This window comes from Macaca nemestrina, chromosome 6 (assembly GCF_043159975.1).
Source record: "Macaca nemestrina isolate mMacNem1 chromosome 6, mMacNem.hap1, whole genome shotgun sequence".
Classification (NCBI taxonomy): domain Eukaryota; kingdom Metazoa; phylum Chordata; class Mammalia; order Primates; family Cercopithecidae; genus Macaca; species Macaca nemestrina.
The window spans coordinates 122,716,938-122,740,766 of NC_092130.1; the positions used below are offsets into that span (position 1 = coordinate 122,716,938).

The 23,829-nt window shown below is 36.7% G+C and overlaps 1 protein-coding gene across 1 annotated transcript in view; it reads right to left on the reverse strand.

Annotated features, from left to right (window-relative positions):
• Positions 1-23,829, reverse strand: part of LOC105499359 (integrin subunit alpha 1) — a 167,868-nt gene that overhangs the window by 108,255 nt on the left and 35,784 nt on the right. The gene's annotated exons all lie outside the window — the stretch shown is intronic.

Below are 23,829 nucleotides of genomic sequence, written 5' to 3' on the forward strand. Positions count from 1 at the left end.
TTTTCTCACAGTACAGGTTGTGGAAACTCTTAGTAAGTGAGACTGTCTCTTAAAGAAGTTCTAGAATCACCACCTCAAATGGATGATGCCAAATTCCTGCTTTGGTTTTGGTTTTTAAAGTATACTTATGAAGTTCCAAAATATTCTTCTCCTAGATGTAACTAAGAATTCTTTCCAGGGGGCCACAATGGCTCATGCCTGTAATCCCAGCACTTTGAGAGGTGGGTGGATCACCTGAGGTCAGGAGTTTGAAGCTAGCCTGGCCAACAGGATGAAATTCCGTCTCTACTAAAAATACACAAAAATTAGCTAAGTGTGGTGGCGTACACCTGTAGTCCCAGCTAATCGTGAGGCTGAGGCAGGCACACCGCTTGAACCTGGGAGATGGAGGTTGCAGTGAGCCAAGATTGTCCCACTGCACTCCAACCTGGGCAACAGAGAAAGACTGTCTCAAACAGACAAAACAAACAAACAAACAAAATTATTTCCAAAGAACACTGTCTTATAAAATTATAGAGCCTCATCAGGTACATTCAGAGGTGGCTAAATTCAGTCTCCTTTGTTAAAACCACCATATAGCCACATAGATTCTGAAAAATTATCTTTTCTAGTCTTATAAATTGTGAGTGGATTAAATCACTCTAATATTTTAACCCTTGCTCACTATGAACTTTTTTCATAAATGTACTTTAAGTCCACACTACTCTAAATTTATAATCTTTAAATTTTGGCAACAATAGTAACTGCTTTTTCCTTGAAGAATAAATTCATCAAAGAAACAAAAAAAGATACACCTGTGTATCTATCTGTAAAGTCTTTCTTGACCTCCCTACCTAGAAGTAATCTTTAAACTTCTAAAACCACCTTTCTTATTTTTTAAGAAACCTCTCATGGAGATAATTATTGAATACTATACAGTTATCTGTGTGAGATTCCCCCCCTCCCCAGATTGGAAAATTCCTAGAAAACAATGACTCTCTTACTTACCTTTTTTTAATCCTTTATCAAAATCTCGCACAACTCCTTGTACACAGATGGGCAGTAACATATTTTCAGACTGACAGATAACACGTTGAAGGAAGAAGTATGCCACCTCTAGTTAAAGATGAACTGGCAACTATTTCATCTTAGTTAAAGAAGATTTTATGGAGATAGAAATTTTCAACTAAGATTTTTAAAGAGAGAAAGAGATGAGATTTGGCAGTGAAAAGAAAATGTGTACCGAGGATTTGAGAGGGTCTCTGCAAGTATTAAGACACAGGTCAGGACAAATATGGTTGCAAGATCATGAAGAGATTTGTCTAGCTGGCATGAAGGAAGCAGAAAAAGAACGGGTGAATTGCATGGGTCCTTTTATGAACATTCCCTGTTCATTCTTCAAGGGTGATAGAGAACAGCTGGTTACCATCTTCTGCATAATAGTCTTTCATATATTTGAAGACAGTTTTAAATGCTGCTTACTCTCTAAACTAAATAGTCATGCACTGCATAATAATGTTTCAGTTAATGACAAACTGCATATACAATGGTGGTGTCATAAGATTATAATACAATAGCTTTAGTGTACCTGTACTTTTCTATGTTCAGATATGTTTAGACACACTAATATTTTACTTTTTTTTTTTTTCTTTTTTAAGGCTGAGTCTCACTCTGTTGCGCAGGCTGGAGTGCAGTGGTGCAATCTCTGTTCACCGCAACCTCGTCTCCCGGCTTCAAGCTATTCTCATGCCTCAGCCTCCCAAGTAGCTGGGATTACAGGTGCCTGCCACCATGTTTGGCTAATTTTTAAATATTTTTAGAAGAGACTGAGTTTTGCCATGTTGGCCAGGCTGATCTCAAACTGCTTGGCCTCAAGTGATCTACCTGCCTTGGCCTCTCGAAGTGATGGGATTACAGGTGTGAGTCACTGCGCCCGGCCACCATTGTGTTTCCGTGGCCTACAGTATACAGTATAGTAACCACCTGTAGAGGTCTGTAGCCTAGAAAACTTAGGTGATATACCGCCTAGTTGTGTAGCTCTAAAATCTCGATTTGTGTAAATATACTCTATGATATTCGCACAACGATGAAATCGCCTAAGGACACAGTTTGCAGAACACATCTCCATCACTAGGTGATGCGTGACTGTAGCAGATGCTCCTATTCTTTGCTCATAGGTTTTGTGTATCTATTTTTTGAACAATTTCAACGAAGTATTTTTTGATACGAGAAATGCATAAAATAATACTTCTGTAGGAGGGTTTCTCAACTTTGGTACTATTCACGTATGGGTCATAAAATTCTTGTTATCGGGGCTATCCTGTATACTATAGAGTGTTTAGCAGCATCCTTGGCCGCTACCCACATGAAGCCAATAGCGCTTCATGAATCGTCATAATCAAAAATCTCCAGACACAGCCAAATTCCCATGAGGACAAAATTGTCCCCAGTTGAAAACCACTCTTGAACAGATGAAGTGCAGAACATCACCACCAATTATTTTGTTGAAGAAGATGACTGAAAACCAACCATGGCTCATAAACCAGCAGAATCTGCATCACCTGGGAGCTTGTGAATAATGCAGAACCTCAGGCCCTATCCAGATTCCCCGAATCACTACCTACGCTTCCACGAGATCCCCAGGGCAATCATGCCTATTAAGGTTTGAGAAGCACAGCTCTGTAACGTGGTATCTCTTTTTCATAATGTCAATACAGATAACCTAAATAAAAAATACTCACTATGCTGTAGAGAAAAGGGGAAAAGGATCCTCTTTAATCAGGGTCAATTTCACCCCCTTGAAGGATTTTTCTAGCATGTCATCATCTTTAGTACATTTTCTCCACAAGCCATTTGTGGTACCCCTCCTCAACGTAAGACCAAGCAGTTTTGGTTTCCTTTTTGGGCCTGTTTATTTATTCTACATGTTGTGTGGAATGCCCGGGGGTGTGTGCTGTACTTCTTTTTTCATTTCCTGTCCTTAGAGTTCTACAGGCAATTTGCCCAAAATGATTGTAAATCAGACTCTTTTATGTTTTCTGAGGCACCAAAGAGCCTGAAGAACAGGAGATGACATAAACAAAATAGCTTACATCTAGTTCTTTTGATTTAAAGGAGTGAGTAAACAGTAAAAGTAGCCTTTCATAACTTTTAGTTCAATGTGCATTTTGTTATACTATACTATTCGGAACTTTATGTACCAGAAGTAAAGAAAAATTGTACTTATTCACAACCGAGCCTCTGTTTCCACCCCCAAAAAAGCAAAACACAGAGGTGGTTTCAGAGACAACATAGAAAAAATACAAAAGATAATGGGAAATAAACATAGATAAGACAGATATCAAAAGTAAATTCTGATTTCACATGTACCAGCAATTGAAAACCAGTATATTTCCCCTAGCAAATAATAACTATATTGTGTACTGACCAGGTGTTACTCTCATTTAATTTGCCAGCAACTCTATAATTAAATACCATTATTATCATCATTCTGAAAATAAGAAGAAAGCTTGGGAAGGCAGAGAAATGTGCCCACATTTCCACAGGCTTCCAAGTCCAAAGTAGTGACCAATATTCATATTAATTCAATTTTTACATCTTAGGCCTAAAACTAGAAAGGGCTATGCAAAGTGATATGAGGATGAGCTTAGAAGACAGCCACATATTAGTCCGCATAACTGCATCTCCTGAGAGGCAAATTTGGGGAGGAGACTTTTCTACAATAGCAATGGGCTGGAAAGGATTTGGGGAATGAGTGGAAAGGCTGGGTAAGGAGAGAAATCCTGGCCACAGAGCTCCAGATCTAACTTCTTGAAGGACTTCAGCTACAACTTATAGGTCTAGGTAGAAAAGAAATGAAAAGACTTGCTCCCATTCAAATATGGTTATATATGCGATATATGTAAGTGTTAAGAACAAAAGAGAAAGATGAAATTGCTGGTGTTGAAGGGTATCTCTTATAAAAATAAATTATGAGCAATTCCTTTACCCCAGGATGGAATTTGATATGTAAGAAAACTAAATGAGAAAGAGAGAGAAGCAACCTACAGCTCTACCGTACTTTCTGCTTACAAACATTTTAAAATATAATAACATAATAATAATAATAATAACCGTAATGATATTGAGCTATTCAAACATTTGTGGAGGTGAGGCAGGACAGCAGACATTCCCCTCTTTTTGTATATTAGGAAACTGAAGCTCAGAGAGGTTGAGTGATTTGCCAAAGGCCAGCCTGCATTAATGGCAGAGGCAAGATTTCAACATTGATCTTATGAGGCCAAATCATAGGATTTTTGTAACTAGGGTGCTATTGAGTTGGTCTGATTAATAAAAATAAAAGTAAAAATAACCCAGCTCACAACAATCCTCAAAAGGCTCATGATGGCTCTTAATCATCTTGTAGCTCTGGAGTATTTGACAATAGGACTGGCAGAAAAAGGATAAATGGAGGTGACAGAGGCTGTTGACAGATGGAAGGAAGCCACCCTCTTGTACGCATCCTTGAGTTCCAAGAAGTGTTACTGTAGCCCGTTTAGTTGTTGGCTTCTTAATAAAGAAAGTCTGTCTTTGGACCAGGTGGGTCAGACTGAATCCCAATCTAGTAATATCCAGATGGGAATATTCAACAATGAATGCAATTCTGAATATTGCAAATTTCAAGCCAAGGAAAGAGGATATCAAATAAATGATGACAAGGTAATGTATTAAAATGCTATTGCTTTATTTCAAAGCTTCCTATATATGTTTATCCTATTTAGAAATAGAAGAAATCATAGAATTAACATTATTTTTATTATTTTTAACATAAATAATGAAATAATGACATAAGATTAAGACAAGACATAATCATAATTATGTTTTTATAGTGAATTAATGGTTTAGGGCAAATTCCTTGGTGATAAAGAAAGATAGTCATCCCTGGAGACACAAGAACTAATCTTTTCATCTATATTATTTATTAAATCATTCATATATTCCACTACTCCACAAATATAACCAAGTGTTTACTCTGAATTGAATATATGGTAGGCCCTGGAAATACAGTCATAAAAAGATGGTGCTAGGCCAGGCACAGTGGCTCACACTTGAAATTCCAGCACTTTGGGAGGCCAAGTCAGGTGGATTACCTCAACTCAGGAGTTCAAGACCAGCCTGGCCAATATGGTGAAACCCTATCTCTACTAAAAATACAAAAATATTAGCTGGGCTTAGGGGTGCACACCTGTAGTCCCAGCTACTCAGAAGACTGAGGCAGGAGAATTGCTTGAACCTGGGAGGCAGAAGTTGCAGTAAGCCGAGATTGTGCCAATGCACTCCAGCCTGGGTAACAGAGTGAGACTTCATCTTAAAAAAAAAAAAAAAAAAAAAAAAAAGATGATGCTCCCAGCCCCCTGGCAAAAAAGGCAAGTGATTTCACCTCTATGAACCTCAGTTTATCATATTTGAAATGAGCTTACAAATAACTTTCAGGTATTAATTGCTGCAAGAAATACAAATTATGCATTTAGCAAAAGATAATGATCAAGAAATGAGCTAACTGATTTCATAGGTAGAATCCAAATAATCAATATACCATCTGGCAATTGATTTTTCTTTCAAAAGAGGACTCTTCCCTCATTTTGATGACTGTATCTTGAAACACAATACAGGTATGTTACATCAGTGGGGATGAGACAGCAGATTCTTGGACTCATTCTCATAGCAAATTTCCTGTTTCTAAACTTGGCTGCAATGACATACATAAAGAAAATCTAAGATGAAGGTGTCAGGCCTTCCAAGTGGAAGAGCTAGCCAGGGAGGAGGAGTGCAGATGACACCAGTCCATTCAGTTAGAACCCTTGGATTCTCATCTCAGTTGCTCAAAACATGATGCATATCTGTGATACCACCTAGGATCTGAGCCAATAACAAGTTGGACCTTCTTTCACTCTAACGAAAATTTACTCCCCTCTAACCTATTTTAAGGGTTGCAAGTCTATTAAAAGACAGGGTGACCCTGCGGTGCCTCTTTCTAGTATATTAATGTCCTACTAATGAATTCACAGAACTGAACCACCTGAGAATCAGACAGCATATCTAGAAAGTATGAGCTCTATAATGAAGAGCTGGAGAGGCCCCTCCCTTCCCCAAGCCTGAGCCCTAGTACATTCTTGGTAGCTCTTACCTCTTGTGCCAAAGCCTCCTGGTGGAAAGAGTTAATTCACCCCATTCACATGGTATAAACTGCCAACGTCATATATTCTCACTATAACTAAAAGGTGATATATTAAGTATTTTCTATAACTCCAAATCTACTTTCAATCTCCTAAATTCAGATGAAATATATTCCATTTTGAGGCATTACAGGGGGTTGGAAGAAAAATTTTTTAGTAATAAGAGTTTGTGAAAGTTGGAAGCCCTTTTCCTTAATGTATAACAACTTTATAATATTAGTCTTATGGGTCAGAAATTTTAATCAGTTTTATTACTCTTAATAGATTGAGTTTGATCTCAGTTTTGACGTATATGGTTGCTGTAAAAGATAACATTTGACTCAAAGTGTAACTGAATCCAAAAACTCTATAGTACTACATGCATTCTAGTTGGTTTGAAATCTAAAATGAGTATTTTTATAGCACTATAACCTTGAGAAGGAGGAGCCACAGACCTCTAGTGGTAAAGATACGAGGAACAAAGATAATTAAAATATGACAAATAGTTATAGGGCCTTGTCCGATGAGCACAGAATCAACACAACCATTTGGAAATGACATCATAATCTCAAATACAGAAAATTCATATATGATGTAAAAAATAATATATCCAACTTAGTGTCTCCTTCAAACAATTGGAACTTCCCAATACAATTGATGTAAGAAGAAAATCTGGCTCAATAAATCTTATCAAAGTTCTTTCATCAGAAATGATGTAATATGTCAGCAAGACACCTACCTCCATCAACAAGTTTAGAAAAGCAAATCCAAATAAACACCTCAGTATTCAAGCATTTTCCAAGTTTCATCCTGGGAAGCTGCTTTTTAACTTCATCTTGCCATAGCGATCTAATTGTTTTGACTTTTAGTGCTAAAGTCCTGTGGCTCTCCAGTTATTACAAATGGTATTTGAACTTCAAAGTGAGTGTGCATATATATGTATATCTGTGTCTGGTGGAAAGGAGGCAAGGAAGTATAGTTTTTGATACAAAGTAGCTGTTTAATACAAGTTTGTTAAATGGGACAGGATGGAATAAATCGAAAAAAATAAAGACTTTTAGTATAAAGGTCATTCTGGCTGTAAGAATTTGTCCCATTTTATAAGTGCTACCCAGAATAACTCCTAGAGTGTTTCGCAAACATCCTTTGTTAAAAAATCTTCCTTTAAAATTTTTCTACATAAGTTTGTTCTTTCATGGTGTTTATTTTCCTTTGTAGTATCTACGGACATCTGCTCTTTCCCCATATCCTCCCACCACAAATAATTGCCTGCTTTGCCAGCTCCTCTCAGACCTACTCTTGATCTCTAAAATTCTTAAACAGTTTCAGAAACCAACCCCCTTCACCACATCAGCATCATCTTTCAGATCTATGTTTTACCAAATAAAAAAGCTGCAGAACCTCAGGGGTCCCTGGATCCCACTGTGGGAAACACAACTCGTGTGTTTGTGTAAGCCACATGAGCACAGAACTCTGTTCTCCAGCTGCCCTGGCGTCCTGAATGCTGAACTCATTAATTTCTGTGAGTGCACAGCATGGAGCACTGCATACGGAAAGGCGTACTACACTTCAAAACAAAACAGGGTGGCATCCTATTCAAGTATTTACCCAGAAATGTGGTATTGTAAGCCTTCACATGTATAAGAGTCTGAATAAAAGTGGTACTTTTATTAGTGGAATATTTTCCATGAATTTTATTCATTTACTTATAATTTTTTTCTCAGTAAGATATTACCAGTTATAAAGGTATTTTTGTTAGTATATACAACAGGTAGCTTTGAGGGTCAGTAAAGCAAAGAGGTAGTATACACTGTAAAACAAATTATTTTTAATTTATCCACTAGCTTTAACTGGCAATTGCAAATTCCAGGCACTAAGAGATTCCATTGTTGATTCTCCTATACTATTTAACAGGCTAATTTTTCTGGATGACTTGGATGTGAGCTTTTGAAGGCATACACATGTCCAAGCATGAGGGTGAAACAGGAGACACAGTTACTACTTCACCTGCTTTCCTTGCTTCACCTGGGGACAGTGAGTTATCTTCTCTTTTGTTTATTTATAAGTTTAACAATTCCAGTGGAAATTAGAGAACTGAAAATCATTTCCTTAACCTTGTATACTATTTCTGCTTTCCTGGCCCATGAAACTACCTGTTGTGCATACTAACAAAAATAACCATACGACTGGCAATGTGTTGCCAGCTCACATATCTTACCGAGAAGAAATTATATGTAAATTAATAAAATTCATTTAAAAGAACCTGCTAATAAAGTTAAAACTTTTTATTCAGGTTATTTCTTTTAAGGCATCAATGGACAGAGTACATAGGATAGTTGGGTAAGACTTGACCCTGAGATTGAATCAATGACATCCTAAAAGTGTGCAAAAGACAGTACCCAGTTACCTAATGTTCAAATACTACAAGAAGAGCCAAAAGCTATTCTCCCTTTCCCTAATAGTACAATTTGGAGTTTGGAGCTAAACTTGTTTAGCGAAAACACATTTAGATGTAAGTAAAAATAAATAGAAATTAATGAAGAATAACATTTTCAAATATACCTCAAAGTACTTAGTTAGATCATTGAAATTTAGGAGTCAAAGTATAAAGTTTTTTAGAAATATGATCATTCACATATCTTATGGTATCACCTATAACACATAACAGCAATTCTTCACTTAGTGAAACTCCAACATATGAAAAAATCTACTAAATTATGTTGTGACTTTGTTGTTGTTTTGAGGCAGGGTCTCACTCAGTCACCCAGCTTAGGATGCAGTGGTGCAATCATGGCTCACTGCAGCCTCAGCCTCTCCAGCTCAAGCCATTCTTCCACCTCAGCCTCCCAAGTAGCTAAGACCACAGGCACAAGCCACCATGCCTGGTTACTTTTTGTATTTTTTGTATAGAAAAATACAAAAGTGCTCATGATGTTGCCCAGACTGGTTTTGAACTCCTAGGCTCAAGTGATCTGCCTGCCTCGGCCTCTCGAAGTGCTGGGATTACAGGCGTGAGTCACCACACCCTGACTCAATGTTGTGATTTATTTAGATTGGAAAATAATTACTGGCATTTTAAATCATCTACCACCTTATTTCAAAAATGGAGCATGCCTAGACTTTTACAGATTAACTTTTATACAAGGTTTTCAGGACATATTCAAAACATAAAATGAGGTCTACCTATGTTTTCTTTTCCTGTGAGCCTTAAAGAGGTGTTAGATTTAGTTTGCCTTCACCTCTCTTTTTTTAGTTGCCATATTTCTCAGAAACAGGAGGCAAAATATATAGATTCATAACATTTCTTTTCTGATGGAATTCAATTGTCTAAATACTTTCTAGTTTAACACACAAACGGTCAATCATTAACATTAATAAATTAAAGTTTTCATGAAGCTAACTAACAAAATGAAATACTCTGCACACTCTGACAATGTACCTCAACCAAAACCAAAAATCTATTAAAAAAATTGTCCATCCTAGAGTCACCTAGTAGCTTTAACTAGCAATTCCATATTCCGAGATGCCATTGTTGATTTTCCTATGGTGTGTAATAGGCTATTTTTCTTTGTCTCAATACTGCTCCTAATCATACACTGCCACTTAAACTAAAATGATTCTGTATAATTTCTCTCCCTTCTTAGCTACTTCCCAGCTACTTATTATAGCAATTTTCCATTATATCATTCACTACCAAATATTTCCTTCATTCAGAAGTTTTCTGGTTCCTCTGCTTAACTAAAAACTTACCCATTTTATGAAGAGAAAATAAGTCAAACGAATGTAACTTGTTATTCACCTGAAAACACTTAGAAAAGAAATCAGAAAGTATTTTAAAGGACATTAAAGTTTGTTTATAAGAAAATAAGAAAAGTCTCAGTAGCCTGGAACGTTGCAATATTTCAGAAGCCAAGGGTCACTAGAATGCTTGTTTTTGTTTCAGAGGAAAGAGATAACTTTTTGATGCTTTCTTTTCTGTTTTGAGATAACTCTAAACTTTGTTTTCTTAGTTATAATTGCTGTTGCTAAGACCAGGATGATCTTCCAGCACTTAGAACATTAGTTGGGCAGTAACATCCTTTGGATCCAAACTCTATTCCTATCTAGTAGCATCATCTTTTACATTCTTTCCATTAGTCTACAAGAGTATCTTGAAACTGAAATAAATACAGATGTTATAGTCAGTATCCCCAAGAACAAGCAGCCAATATTTCCCTTAAATGGAAGTATTCTGATACTTAGAATCGCAACACTAGTGACTAAGTATTTGTTATATATAAGGATCTTAAAATTCAGGGTAGAGGTTACGTCTGCATGGGGGAAGGGGAGAAAAAAAATAGGATCTAAAAGGAAATAAAAACATAGCTTTATCTTTGCATGTTTTTAGAGGGAAATGCTGACTTTCCACTTCTGACATTTCCTTCCATGGGGTGAGTGCTTCACCGGTTGTAATACTTAACAACTGGTTAAGGGCTATTTCTCAACCTGCCCTTCCTTCACACTTAACTGATTGGTGAGTCTGGAAGGAGACACTGTATGGGCAGCCCCGTCCTCTCTTTCTCATTTGCTTTTAGAAGTGAGCCTGCCTACGTTAAGAAAATGCTTTGCTTTGTTGTTCCAGTATCAGGCTCTCAGCTGGTGCTGGAGTGTAGACAGCCGCGTCTGGGGTTCAGTAGTGGGAATTTAATTCCTCAGCCATGCTGATTCATCAGTCTGATTCTTTGTCATTTCCCAATTGGTTCTGACCTCAAGTAAGGAAGAGGTTTGGTCTTTACTGGACTTTCTCAAAAATCCTAATAAAGTGTTATTTCTTGTGAAAAATAAACAATTATAGAAAAATGTTTAGATTTTGCAAAGCTGGGTAGAGGGCACACTGCTATTTGATACATTATTCCTCACAATTTTCTAGTTTGCTTGAAGTATTTCATGATAAAAATGCTTTTAAATTTTTCCAGTATAATTATCATTAGACATTTGAAGATGTAGTAACAGGATACTTCTCTAAGACTTTCTAATTGTATTAAAATTGTCCCCTATTTTCTTAACTAATTCAACAATGAAATCACAGTGCCATTCTTGCTTCTTAGAGAAGCAAAAAGGCACAAAATAGAAGAGCTTGATTGAATGACCTTTATTATCTTTATCCATTTCCTATTCTCTAAAATCTTAATACTTTCAGCCACATTGAGAACAAGGAATGGGCCAGCAGCAGCAGATCTGAGAAGGTACGAGGAGGAAAAGGCGGAGATGTGCTAACTTCAGAGGTAGGCAAAGTGAACAACCAAATGGCAGAAATCTGGCCAAGGGTGATTTGTTGTGGGAGCTGTCATCTCGCATTCATATTCTGGTGTACATCACTGAGACTCAATTTCCAAGGGGGGACAAAAAAAAAGACAAAGATTTTGGAAATCAAATTGGCATTCTGATTAAAGTTCAATTTGCTTACACAAATGTACTGGCCAGAAAAGACACTGACTTGCTAGAATTTTCACTAGTTTCTCTTTCCATAATTTTGTCAGTACTTGTCCACAGTCCACTTTCTTATTTTATGTACTAGCTCTGTGCTATTTTGTCTGGTTGGACCATTGCCTCTTCAGAGATGTGCAAATAATCCTCACCATGGAACTGAAATTTTCTTTAAGAAAGAGACACATGTGCTGCTCCAGGAACTCATAATTCCTTACTCTGGGAGAAATTGAATAAATAGGGAAGTAAATTAAGTAACACTTACTGACTTTCTACTGGCCATTTCTAGTTCATGAACATTAAGCATTCAGGGAAGATGCAAAATAAACAGGTCATCATCCAATTTAGGATTGGTCAGCATGCAAGAGGTGGACTGAACATCTATTTCTAATGATATCAAGAAAATATAAAGATGGAAGAAAGAAATGCCAAGGAGTTTCTACAATTATCAGCAAAGTTCAACAGGATATAGAAAGATAAACACAGATAAATGAGAATGTGCATTGGACAATTTTCCTTATATATTGCAATTTTTGAAAGCTTTCTAACATCAATAATTTCTCACCATTCCATATATTCTTGCAACTCCTTGCTTTTAAGTTATGATTTGAATCTTGAAAAGGACAGAAATTAGAACAACCGAACCAATAACAACAACAAAACCAAGATCTTATGATATCAATATAATCTAATAACTTACTTCCTCAGAAGGGATTTCTTATATCAAAATACACACACACACACACACACGTCTATAAATTCATCACCCAATAAATGCTGCCCCACTTTTTAAGCACCATTTTAGACCCATTAAAATGAGGGCTCATTTGACCTTTCCAGTCTCATTACTACTCTGGCTCAGAATGTCAAGTTATGGCCACCCTTTAATATGTGCAATTCCCTGACACATTTTGTATTCTCAACTGAACTTCTGCTAAAATTTTCCCTACTTCTGGAAATTCCTTTATTCAATTCTTAGCCTGGTGAACTCTCAACCATCTATCAGAGGCTACCACAAGGTCACTCTCCCCAGCTTCCCCCATTGATAATCATTCTTCCTTTGTTTCTGCAGAACTTTTACACATTTCTCCCATAGGATGTATTGCTTTATATTAAAGGTAACTGGTTTACATGTACTAGTCTCCTGTTAGACTTGGAAGTCCTTCAAGTACTTAAAGATAAGAACTTATATTCTTATCCTCAATGCCTAGCACAATTTTTGGATGTAATTAAGAAGGCTTGTTAGCTCCTAATGTCCACTTTTTTCATTAGTAATAAAATCTTTACTTGGGGCAGCAGTACACACAGCTAAAAGACAACTTGTAGATATGCATAGCTGTATGACTAAATACTGGCCCCAAAAAAGTAAGTGGAAGTGTTGTGTGGGATATTCCAGAAATCCCCTGTGTAGAACTGATTCAACTCAGAATGCCCTTTATGTCCTTCTATTTTCTCTTTATCCTTCTTATACCTTTCTTCTTTGTCCTTCTCTCAATTATGAACTCTTACTTAACAGTTAGCATTCACTCAAGAGTGAATTGTGTCCCCTGAGATTCATATGTTGCAGCCCTAACCCCTAAAGTGACAGCATTTGGAAATAGGGCCTTTAGGGAGGTAATTAAGGTTAAATGAAATCACAGCCAGTGGGGCCCTAATCTGATAGGACTGTTGTCCTTATAATAAAAGAAAGAGATACCATTTTTCTCTCTCTTTCTCTCCTTCCTTCCTTTTTTCCTTTCTTTCTTTTCTTTCTTTTCTTCTTTCTTTCTTTCTTTCTTTCTTTCTTTCTTTCTTTCTTTCTTTCTTTCTTTCTTTCTTTCTTTCTTTCTTTCTTTCTTTTTCTTTCTTTTTCTTTTTTTCTTTCTTTCTTTCTTTCTCTCTTTCTTTCCCCTCCCTGCCTTCCTCCCTTCCTTCCTCCCTCCCTCCCTCCCTCCCTCCCTCCCTCCCTCCCTCCCTCCCTCCCTCCCTTCCTTCCTTCCTTCCTTCCTTCCTTCCTTCCTTCCTTCCTTCCTTCCTTCCTTCCTTCTCTCTCTCTGTCTCTCCCTCTTTCCCTGTCTCTCTCTCCCCATCTCTCTCTCTCTTTCTCTCTGTCTCTCTCCACCACGTACACAGAGACAAGGCCGTGTGAGGATACAGCAAGAAGGTGGTCATCTACAAGACAGGAAGGGAAGCCTCAAAGGGAAGCCGCAAAACCAAGCTGAAAGCAACTTATTTTGACCTTCTAGCTTCCAGAGCAGAGGGAGAATACATTTCTGTTGTATAAGCCACATAGTCTGTGGTATTCTGCTATGGCAACTAAGCAGACTAAGACAGGCTTCAACTGCCCTGTTGGACTATGAAGTGAACTTGAATGGAAGTGATGTGTGCTAGGTGCTGGAGCAGAAAGATGAAAGTAACACAGGGTTATGCTGATGATAGAGCCACCACACCAGCAACGAACTGCCTTCACATGGATTGTCTTATTTGTTATTGTACATTGTTCTATATTGCTAAAGTACCCGATCTTCATAGATTCATTGGCAGATGATGTGTTTAATAAAATTTGTTGAATGAATGAATATGTCATATGAATATTCTTTTTCCATTAGGTGTCTTATTGAGTCTAATTATTATCTCATGTAAGTTTGCAATTCTACACTACCTCATCCAGCCACTGTTTTTCTTTTTTTCCTGTTCTTTGTATTTAATGGCACAATTCCACAAAGTTAATATATCTCCCCCCTCTAAATGGTCACATCATAGTTAATTAAGCTTTATTTTAATTTAGATAAACATTTATCAGAACAACTTCAACTTGCTTAGAAAATATTACTCCTAAATAGACTCTTGTAACAAAATAACCTTGTTCTAAGCTATAACTTTATGATCACATAAAGAAAAAACTCAATACCAACAAAAATAGCCCAGGAAAAGTAATGTTAGTTAACACTGAATAAGTTTTCAGAAAACTCTTAACTCTAGCAAGAGCAAAGTAGTAAAATCAGATGGAATCATTTAAGAGAAAGATAAAATGTCTAGGATATGTATGTTCACTAGGAAACATTTTTCCAGAAAATATATTGTAATAATGTTTTATGGAACCCATAATACAATTATATAATATTATGAGGATTTCTTTTAAGACCTGTAGAGTTATACAAAAAGTGCATCTTACAAAACTGTGTGAACAATTAAGTTGCATTAGGCTTGGTTGTACTCTTTATGAGGTAATAGTCAGTATACTAAGGGTTCCAGATAGTAGCGTTTCATAGTAAAAGTCTATTTTACTGTCTTTTCAAAGATGGTCTTTTAAATTGTAGTACACACAGGTAAAGACCAATTTCAAAGCATGTTTCCTTTTTTTTTTTTTTTTTTTTTTTTTGGGGGGACAGTCTCGGTACGTCACTCAGGTTGGAGTGCAGTGGCACTATCTTGGCTCACTGCAGCCTCCACCTCCTGGGTTCAAGTGATCCTCCTACATCACCCTCCCAAGTAGCTGGGATTACAAGCGTGCACCACCACACCCAGATAGTTTTTGTATTTTTAGGGAGATGGGGTCTCACCATGTTGGCCAGGCTGGTCTCAAGCTCTTGACCTCAAATGATCTTCACACCTTGGCTTCCCAAAGTGCTGGGATTACAGGCATGAGTCATCATGCCCAGCCCAAACTCAAAGTTTTTGATGGCTTAACAAAATGAAATAAAAAAGTAACCAAAGAAAACCTACCAAAAAAAAAAAAAAAAAAAAAAAAAAAACCTCTTTTGAGAAATAGCACCAGAAAACACACACACACACACACACACACACACACACACACACAGATTTATATATTTCTGCCAGAATCAAAAGGGTATTTTCAATACCTAGAATAGTTTTCAGTATTTAAATCTGCTTCCAAGTTTCTAGTGATAGTGTTCATTCTTTATTCTAATATAGTGTATGTAATATTTGGTTATACAATTCTTGCAAGAGAGACGTATTTGACCATAGGTATAAGAAAATATTGAGATTAGAAGAACTTGCATAGAATTATTTTTGACCTCCTCCTAATATGTGATTGTTTTAGCGATACATCATAGAATTTTATGGGTGGAAGGAATGAGACACCTCAGCTATTATTTAATTTGACCCTTCCATTTCATCAGAAGCCAACAATTACCTTTTTTGGTATCTATTCTACTTCAACCAAAGATTTCTGAAGGTGCCACAATGTTTTTAAGTGACTCTGCCACCTGGGCCACAACTGACAAGTCCAGGAATGAGTATCAGATCTGAATGAGCCATCGAGTTTCCTACGCTCTTGGCCACAGTTGATTAATTCTATGGGGACCAATCAGAGTACTGAACTCTCTAATCTCAGGTTCGCAGCCTGGAGTAGGCTCTTGTCTTGGTGGAGAGATCCAGGGAATAGGAGACTCAAGAGCTCACATGGGTCTGATTCTCTCCAGGAAGCAGGGTTGTAGTGTGACCTAGTGAAATCAAGATGAGGGAAGGAGAGAGTTCTAAAGTACAGAAGGGAACTGAGATTGGGTAGTCCAATCTCCATACTCCAGTAATGAGCCCCCAGACAACTTTATTTCTCTACCACGGCTGGGGGAAGAATGAGGAGGAAGAATGAGGCAACAGAGCTAAGAAATCTAGATGGCTACAAAGACAAGACTCATTGTTTTCTTCTTACTTGATTTTCCCCAAAACCTCTTAAATTTTTTAAAAGGACAGAGAGTAAAAGAGAAAGATTGGGCTTACTCTGTATGTAGATAACAAATATGTTAATCAATGTATAGACATGACTATATTATGAATATGTTATATTCGTTCAGCAGACATTAATAAAAGTCCACCATATGAAAGGAAAGGTAGAACACCTTCAAGGGATTAAAAGGTAAAAAAAATAAAATATTGTCCCTGACCTCAAAGAATTTGTAGTCACTTGTGAGATATATTTAAAGTATAATTAAATTAGCTAATCTGAAAGGTTAAAAAAGAAAGAAGAAAAAATTCTTAGGCGCTATAAGTGATTACTGTCATTGTGATGCCAATTTTATGAATCCTAAAAATTCTAGAGTTTTTTTTTTCTTTTTTCTTTCGTATTTAATCTATGAAAAGGTCTACGCTATCTAAAAGTCATTAGAAACAGGTATCTTGAGACTTAGTTTGGGTAACACTCTGTGTATCATTTTAAAAAGTGCGACTTTCTGGCTGGGTGCAGTGACTCACACCTGTGATCCCAGCACTTTGGGGTGCTGAGGTGGGCGGATCACTTGAGGTCAGGAGTTTGAGACCAGCCTGGCCAACATGGCGAAATCCCATCTCTACTAAAAATACAAAAATTATCTGGGTGTGGTGGTGCACGTCTGTAATCCCAGCTACTTGGGAGACAGAGGCACGAGAATCGCTAGAACCCAGGAGGCGGAGGTTGCAATAAGCCAAGATTTCATTATTGCCCTCCAGTCTGGGCAACAGAGGAGACTCTGTCTCAGAGAAAGAAAAAGAAGTGTGACCTCTTGTAGTTGATTAGACAGGTGATTCCTATATAAAAAACTTCCTAAAAGGTCTCTATATTTCAAGTTGGAAACTCTCTGTGTTAAAAGAGAGTACTGTGTTAAAAGAACTACCAGAAAGTAAAATTATAGCAGGATGAAAACATGACGCAGGACTCACACTGACTTTCATCGCTAGGTCAGATTTAAAGTTGAAATCTTCCATTATGCATATAAAAATACGGGCAAGATGGTGGTGATGTCATCGAACAATAATTGCTGCTTTGTGTCAGGATGGTCTTATTAGGAGGGCAGAGCTGAGGGAGGCCCCAGTTTGCCTTTCCACAAACTGACAGCCCTGCCTGGCGTTTAGATGGAAAATATGTTAGGGTGAGTGCTTCTGCTGTATGTCAGTTATTTCAAAGCCAAACCCTGTAACATATTTTTCCTTCATATCTTGAGTGCAACTACTATTCCACATTATGATCAAAGATCAGTAACACAATTTACATCAACACTTTAGGAAATACTTGGCCTTTGACTAATTTAAAAGTATAAAAAGAGCTTTGTGAAAATTTTCAAAAATCGGACTCTCTTAATTTTTAACCTTTACCAACATGGAGTAACTTTCTGGATGAACTGCAATCAACTTAAAAATGATTATTTAAAAAAAAAAACAACTGTCAAATAAAGCAAAAAAAAGAAAATTGTTTTAAGGTATACCGTCTGGTAAAATGATTAGGATTTATTTAAAACATTCTTACAGTCCTACCTATGAAAACTTTCAAAGTTTACCTTTGAAACAAGTTTTGTAGTGGGAACAATTTGAGAATGTACTAAATTAAAGCCTCATCATCTGTTTCTTAACAGATAATACTATCCAAAAAAGAAAAAATAAGAGAAAAAAAGAAAAAAGACATGCTTCCAAAATAGCACTACAATCTAAAGAGTAGTCTTGTAAGCTTTTAGTCTTCTGAATAAGGCCATTGTCCAAAGTTTTAAATTCATGTGTTCTGATACTGATTGCTTGTCACAGAGCTACTGGCTTTTTGATGTTTAGGGACTAAAATAACTTTTAATCTATTGAATCAAATATCACTCTTGGGAAGAAAATATTACTTCATCATATATTTATTTAACTGATATATGAAATGAGACCCAACAAGGTTGATCATCAGCCACGTGTCACATGAAAATACAAAGGTGCTGAGGCTCAATATTAAGTATAATATACCTTTTATGACTTGAATCTGCAGCCAGTTGTTAACAAATCCAAAGGTAAAGATCACAAAGTTCAAAATGACCAAATACCAACATTATTGATCACTTAAGGACAGAAACAAAAACAAAAAACCAGGAATGTGCCGTGGGTAACAGTGTGAACACAAAAAAAATATATGCCTTCTGGAAATTTTAATAGAATTCTCTGTATTTGTCAATACTAAGAAATATGCTTTTTAATGTCTTAAACGATATTCTCTACATACATGAGTATTGAACTGTTTTCATTAGCTTCCTCTCAAAAAAATGAAAAAAAACCCACAACAGATAAATATCCTTTGAAAGTCTTTTTTATAAAAGTTCCCTTTCCATGTAACTATGCTTTTTAAATAGTGAGATCATTTTTCAAAAATTAAGAATTTATAACTTTTATGGTGGTGAGCATCCTGTAAATTTTTTTGCACCCTAACTTAAAGATATTTTGACTCAAAAATCTAGATTACCACATTTTTCTAGTTTTCTTTTTCCTGTTTTTAAAATTTTTATTATCTTTATTACTTTTTTTTGGTAAAGACAGGTTTCACCGTGTTGACCAAACTGATCTTGAACTCCCGGCCTGAAGTGATCTAGCTGCCTTGGTCTCCCAAACTGCTGGGATTACAGGCATGAGCCACCACACCCGACCAGTAAAATTGCTTTCCATTATATTTTTTAAAGCCATCTTTTAAAAACTGAAGCCTAACAAATGTTCATTATAGTGGGCCGAATTGTGTTCCCCCACACAAAAGATGTCTAGTCCTAATTCCCAGTATCTGTAAATGTGACCTTATTTGGAAACAGGTTCTTTGCAGAAGTACTTAACTTAAGGATCTCTAGATGAGATCATCCTGATTTTTAGGGTGGGCCCAAAATTCAATGACTGGTTATCTTATAAGAGAAAGGAGAGGAATATTTAAGATACCTAGACACACAAACAGAAACATGAAAGAGAGAGAAGACCATGTGAAGACAAAGTTAGAGATTAGTATCAAGTGTCAAGAAGCCATGGAATGCTAAGGATTGCCAGGAACCACCAGAAACTGGAAAAGGCAGGGAGTGATTCTCCCATAGAGCCTTCAGAGGGAGAATGGCTCTGCCAACATCTTGGTTTTGGACTTCTGGTCTCCAGAATTGTGAGAGAATAAATTTATATTGCTTTAAGCCACTAATGTTTGTACTAATTTGGTATAGCAGCTCTAGGAAACCAATACATTCAGGAAAGGAAACACATGACATTTTTGACAAATATATAAGTGCACAAATTACCACAAAGTGAACACATCCATGAAACCATCACCCAGAGACAGAATATTTCCCATGCAACTAAAGTCCTCTTGGGTCTGATTTCTTTTAAAATAAGAAGCAACTCAACGACAAAAAGGCAAGCAACCCAATTAAAAAATGAGTAAATAATATTAATAGAGATTTCTCCAAATAAGTTATACAAATGACCAAAAAGCACATAAAAAGATGCTCAACAGCATTAATTATTAGGGAAAGGTAAATTAAAACCCCAATGGGATACCACTTCACACCCAGTAGAATGGCCATAATAAACAAAATACAAAACAGAAAATAAGTATTGACAAGGACGTGTAATAATTGGAACTCTCATACATTGTTGGTGGGAATGTAAAGTGGTAATGTTGCTGTGGAAAATAGTTTGGCAGTTCTTCAAAAAGTTACACTTAGAGTTGCCCTACAAGTCAACAATTCTACTCCTAGATATATTACTCCCAAAGAATTGAAAACACATGTTCACAGAAAACGTGTTCACAATTCTTCACAGCAGTACTATTCACAATAGCCAAAAAGGTGGAAATGACTCAAATGTCCATCTAAATAGATAAATGAAAAGTGGTATATCCATACAACAGAATATTATTCAGCTATAAAAAAGGAATGAAATACAGGCACACCACAGAGATACTGTGGGTTTGGTTCCAGACCACTGCAATAAAGCAAGTGATGCAATTTTTTTGGTCTTCCAGTCCATATAAAACTTATGTTTAAACTACAATGTAATCTATTAAGTGCACAAAGCATTATTTCTACAAAAACAATATGCATACCTTAGTTTTAAAATAATTTATTGATTAAAAATGTTAACAATCGTTTGAGCCTTCAGTGAGTCATAATCTTTTTGCAGGTGGAGGGTTTGCTTCGATGGTGATGGTTGCTGACTGGTCAGTGTGGTGGTTGCTGAAGGCTGGAGTGGCTCTGGAAATTTCTTAGAATAAAATAACAATGAAGTTTGCCACATTAATTGACTCTTCATTTTATGAAAGATTTCTCTGGAGCATGCAATTTTACCCACGGTTGGATACCTAATGATTAATGCTGTTGAGCATCTTTTTTTATCACACTTTTCCCACAGTAAAACTTCTTTCGGAATTAGAGTCAATCCTCAAATCCTGCCATTGCTTTATCATCTAAGTTTACGGGATATTCTAAATTCCTTGTGGTCATTTTAACAATGTTGACAGCATCTTCACCAGGAGTTAATGTCAGGAATTGATTTCATCTCAAGAAACCACTTTCTCTGTTCACTCTGAGAAACAACTCATCCACTAAAGTTTTATCATGAGATCACAATAATTCAGTCACATTTTCAGGATCTATTTCTAATTCCAGTTCTCTTGCTATTCCCACCGTATCTGCAGTTACTATCTCCACCGAAGTCTTGAACTCCTTAAAGTCATCCGTGAGGGTTGGAAATAAATTTCTACTAAATTCCTGTTAATGTTGATATTTTAACCTCCTCCCATAAACCAAAAAAAAAAAAGAATAAGTTCCTAATGGCATCTATAATAACAAATCCTTTCCAGGAGGTTTGCAATTTGCTTTTCCCAGATCCATCAGAGTAATCACTGTCTATGACAGCTATAGTCTTATGAAATGTTATTTCTTAAATAATAAGACATGAAAGTCAAAATTACTTTTTGATACATGGGGTGCAGAATTAATGTTGTATCAGAAGTCATTGAAACAACATTTATCTCTGTACATCTCCAATGGAGCTCTTGGGTGACTGGGTATACCACCGATGAGCAGTAATATTTTGAAAGGAATCTCTTTTTCTGAGCAGTAAATCTCAACAATGGGCTTAAAATATGCAGTTAACCATGCTGTAAACAGATATGCTGCATTCTAGGTTTTGTTGTTCCATTTATAGAGCATAGGTAGATTTAGCATAGAGCTTAAGGGCCCTAGGATTTTTGAAATAAGCATTGGCTTTACCTTAAGGTTACCAGCTACATTAGCCCCTAAGGAGAGTTAGCCTGTCCTTTGAAGCTTTGAATCCAGAATGACTTCTCCTCTCTAGCTATGAAAGTCCTAGATGGCATTTTCTTCCACTAGAAGGCTGTTTCACTTACACTAAAAATCTGTTGTTCAGCGTAGCTACTTTTACCAATTATCTTAGCTAGATCTTCTGAATAACTTGCTGCAGCTTCTACATCAGCACTTGCTGCTTCACCTTGCACTTTTATGTTATGCAGATGGTTTGTTTCCTTAAACCTCATGAACCAACCTCTGCTAGCTTCCAACTTTTCTTCTGCAGCTTCCACCCCTCTCTCAGTCTTCACAGAATTGAAGAGAGGTAGGATCTTGCTTTGAATTAGGCTTTGGCTTAAGGGACTATTGTGACTAGTTTGATCTTCCCAGACCACTCAGCTTTCCACATATAAGCAATAAGGCTGCTTTGCTTTCTTATCATTCATGTGTTCACTGGAGTAGCACTTAATTTTCTTCCAGAACTTTTCCTTTACATTCATGACTCAGCTAACTGGACCAAGAGGCCTAGCTTTGGCCTATCTTGGCTTTCAATATGCTTTCCTCACTAAGCACAGTCATTTCTAGCTTTTCATTTAAAGAGAGAGATGTGTGACTTCCTTTTACTTGAACACTTAGAAGCCATTGTAAGGTTATTTTAGACTAACTTCTTTTTTTTTTTTTTCTTTGACAGAGTCTTGCTCTGTCACCCAGGCTGGAGTGCAGTAGCATGATCTCAGCTCACCGCAACCTCTGACTCCCTGGTTCAAGCGATTCTCCTGCCTCAGCCTCCCAAGTAGCTGGAATTACAGGCAGGCACCACCTCGCCCAGCTAATTTTTGCATTTTTAGTAGAGATGGGATTTCACCATTTTGACCAGAATGGTCTCGATTTCCTGAGCTCGTGATCGGCCTGCGTTGGCCTCTCAAAGTGTTGGGATTACGAGCATGAGCCACCATGTCCAGCCGATTTTAGCCTAATTTCAATACTTTTGTGTCTCAGGCAATAGAAAGGCCCAAGAAAAGGGAGAGAGAGAAGGAAATGGCTGGTCAGTGGAGCTATCAGAACACATACTTATCAAATTTTTCATCTTATATAGGCACAGTTCCTGGCACCACTGATCACAAGGCCCCATAACAGATATAATAATCAGGAAAAATTTTGAAATTGCGAGAATTACCAAAGTGTGACATAAAGACATGAAATGAGCACTTGCTGTTGTAAAAACAGCACTGAGAGACTTGTTCACGTGAAGAGTGGCCACAAACCTGCAATTTGTGAAAAACGCAGTATCTATGAAGCACAATAAAGTGAAGTGCAATAAAACAAGATGGACCTATACTGATACATACTGCAACATGAATGAATCTTGAAAACATCACACTAAGTGAAAGAAACCAGACACAAAACACCATTTTATTGTCTGATTTCATTTATACGAGATATTATTTAAAGCGGCATATTAATAGGAACAGAAAACAGATCTGCATTTCCCAGGAGCAGAGGGAAGGGAGGAATAAGAGTGATTAATTAACAGATAGAGAATTTCCACTGGATGTAGTAACAAAAGTTCTGAAACAGACAGTGGTTCACAGTATTGTACAACCTTGTAAATGTACTTAATGCCACTGAATTATAATTTTAAAGCAGTTAAAATGATACATTTTCTTTTATTTATATTTTACTATAATAAAAATAAGAAGCAGCTCAATTATCCACCTTAATCATACAATAATAGGCTTTGTTTAAAAATTAAACTTTTCATTTTGAGGTAATTACAGGTTTACATGCAGTTGTAACAAATAATATATAGAATTCTCATGTACTATTTATCCAGTTTGCTGTTTAAAGGATCTTCTGTCTTTATTTTTTCTATTTAAATAATGTAATAAAATTTAAAAGTATCTTCTCTTTGGTGGCTAATAGAGGAGTTTGTAACTGGGCATTCTGCAGCTTGGGCTTCCTGCCTCTAGCATGGGGTAAAAGTACAATATGTTTTACTTGGTTACTTATCAGCCCATTAAGAGAGAACAATCTGGCTGGGCACAGTGGCTCATGCCTGTAATCCCAGCGCTTTGGAAGGTCGAGGTGGGCAGATCATTTTAGGTCAGAAGTTCAATACCAGCCCGAGCAACATGTGAAACCCCATCTCTCCTAAAAAATACAAAAATTAGTGGGGCGTGGTGGCACATGCTTTT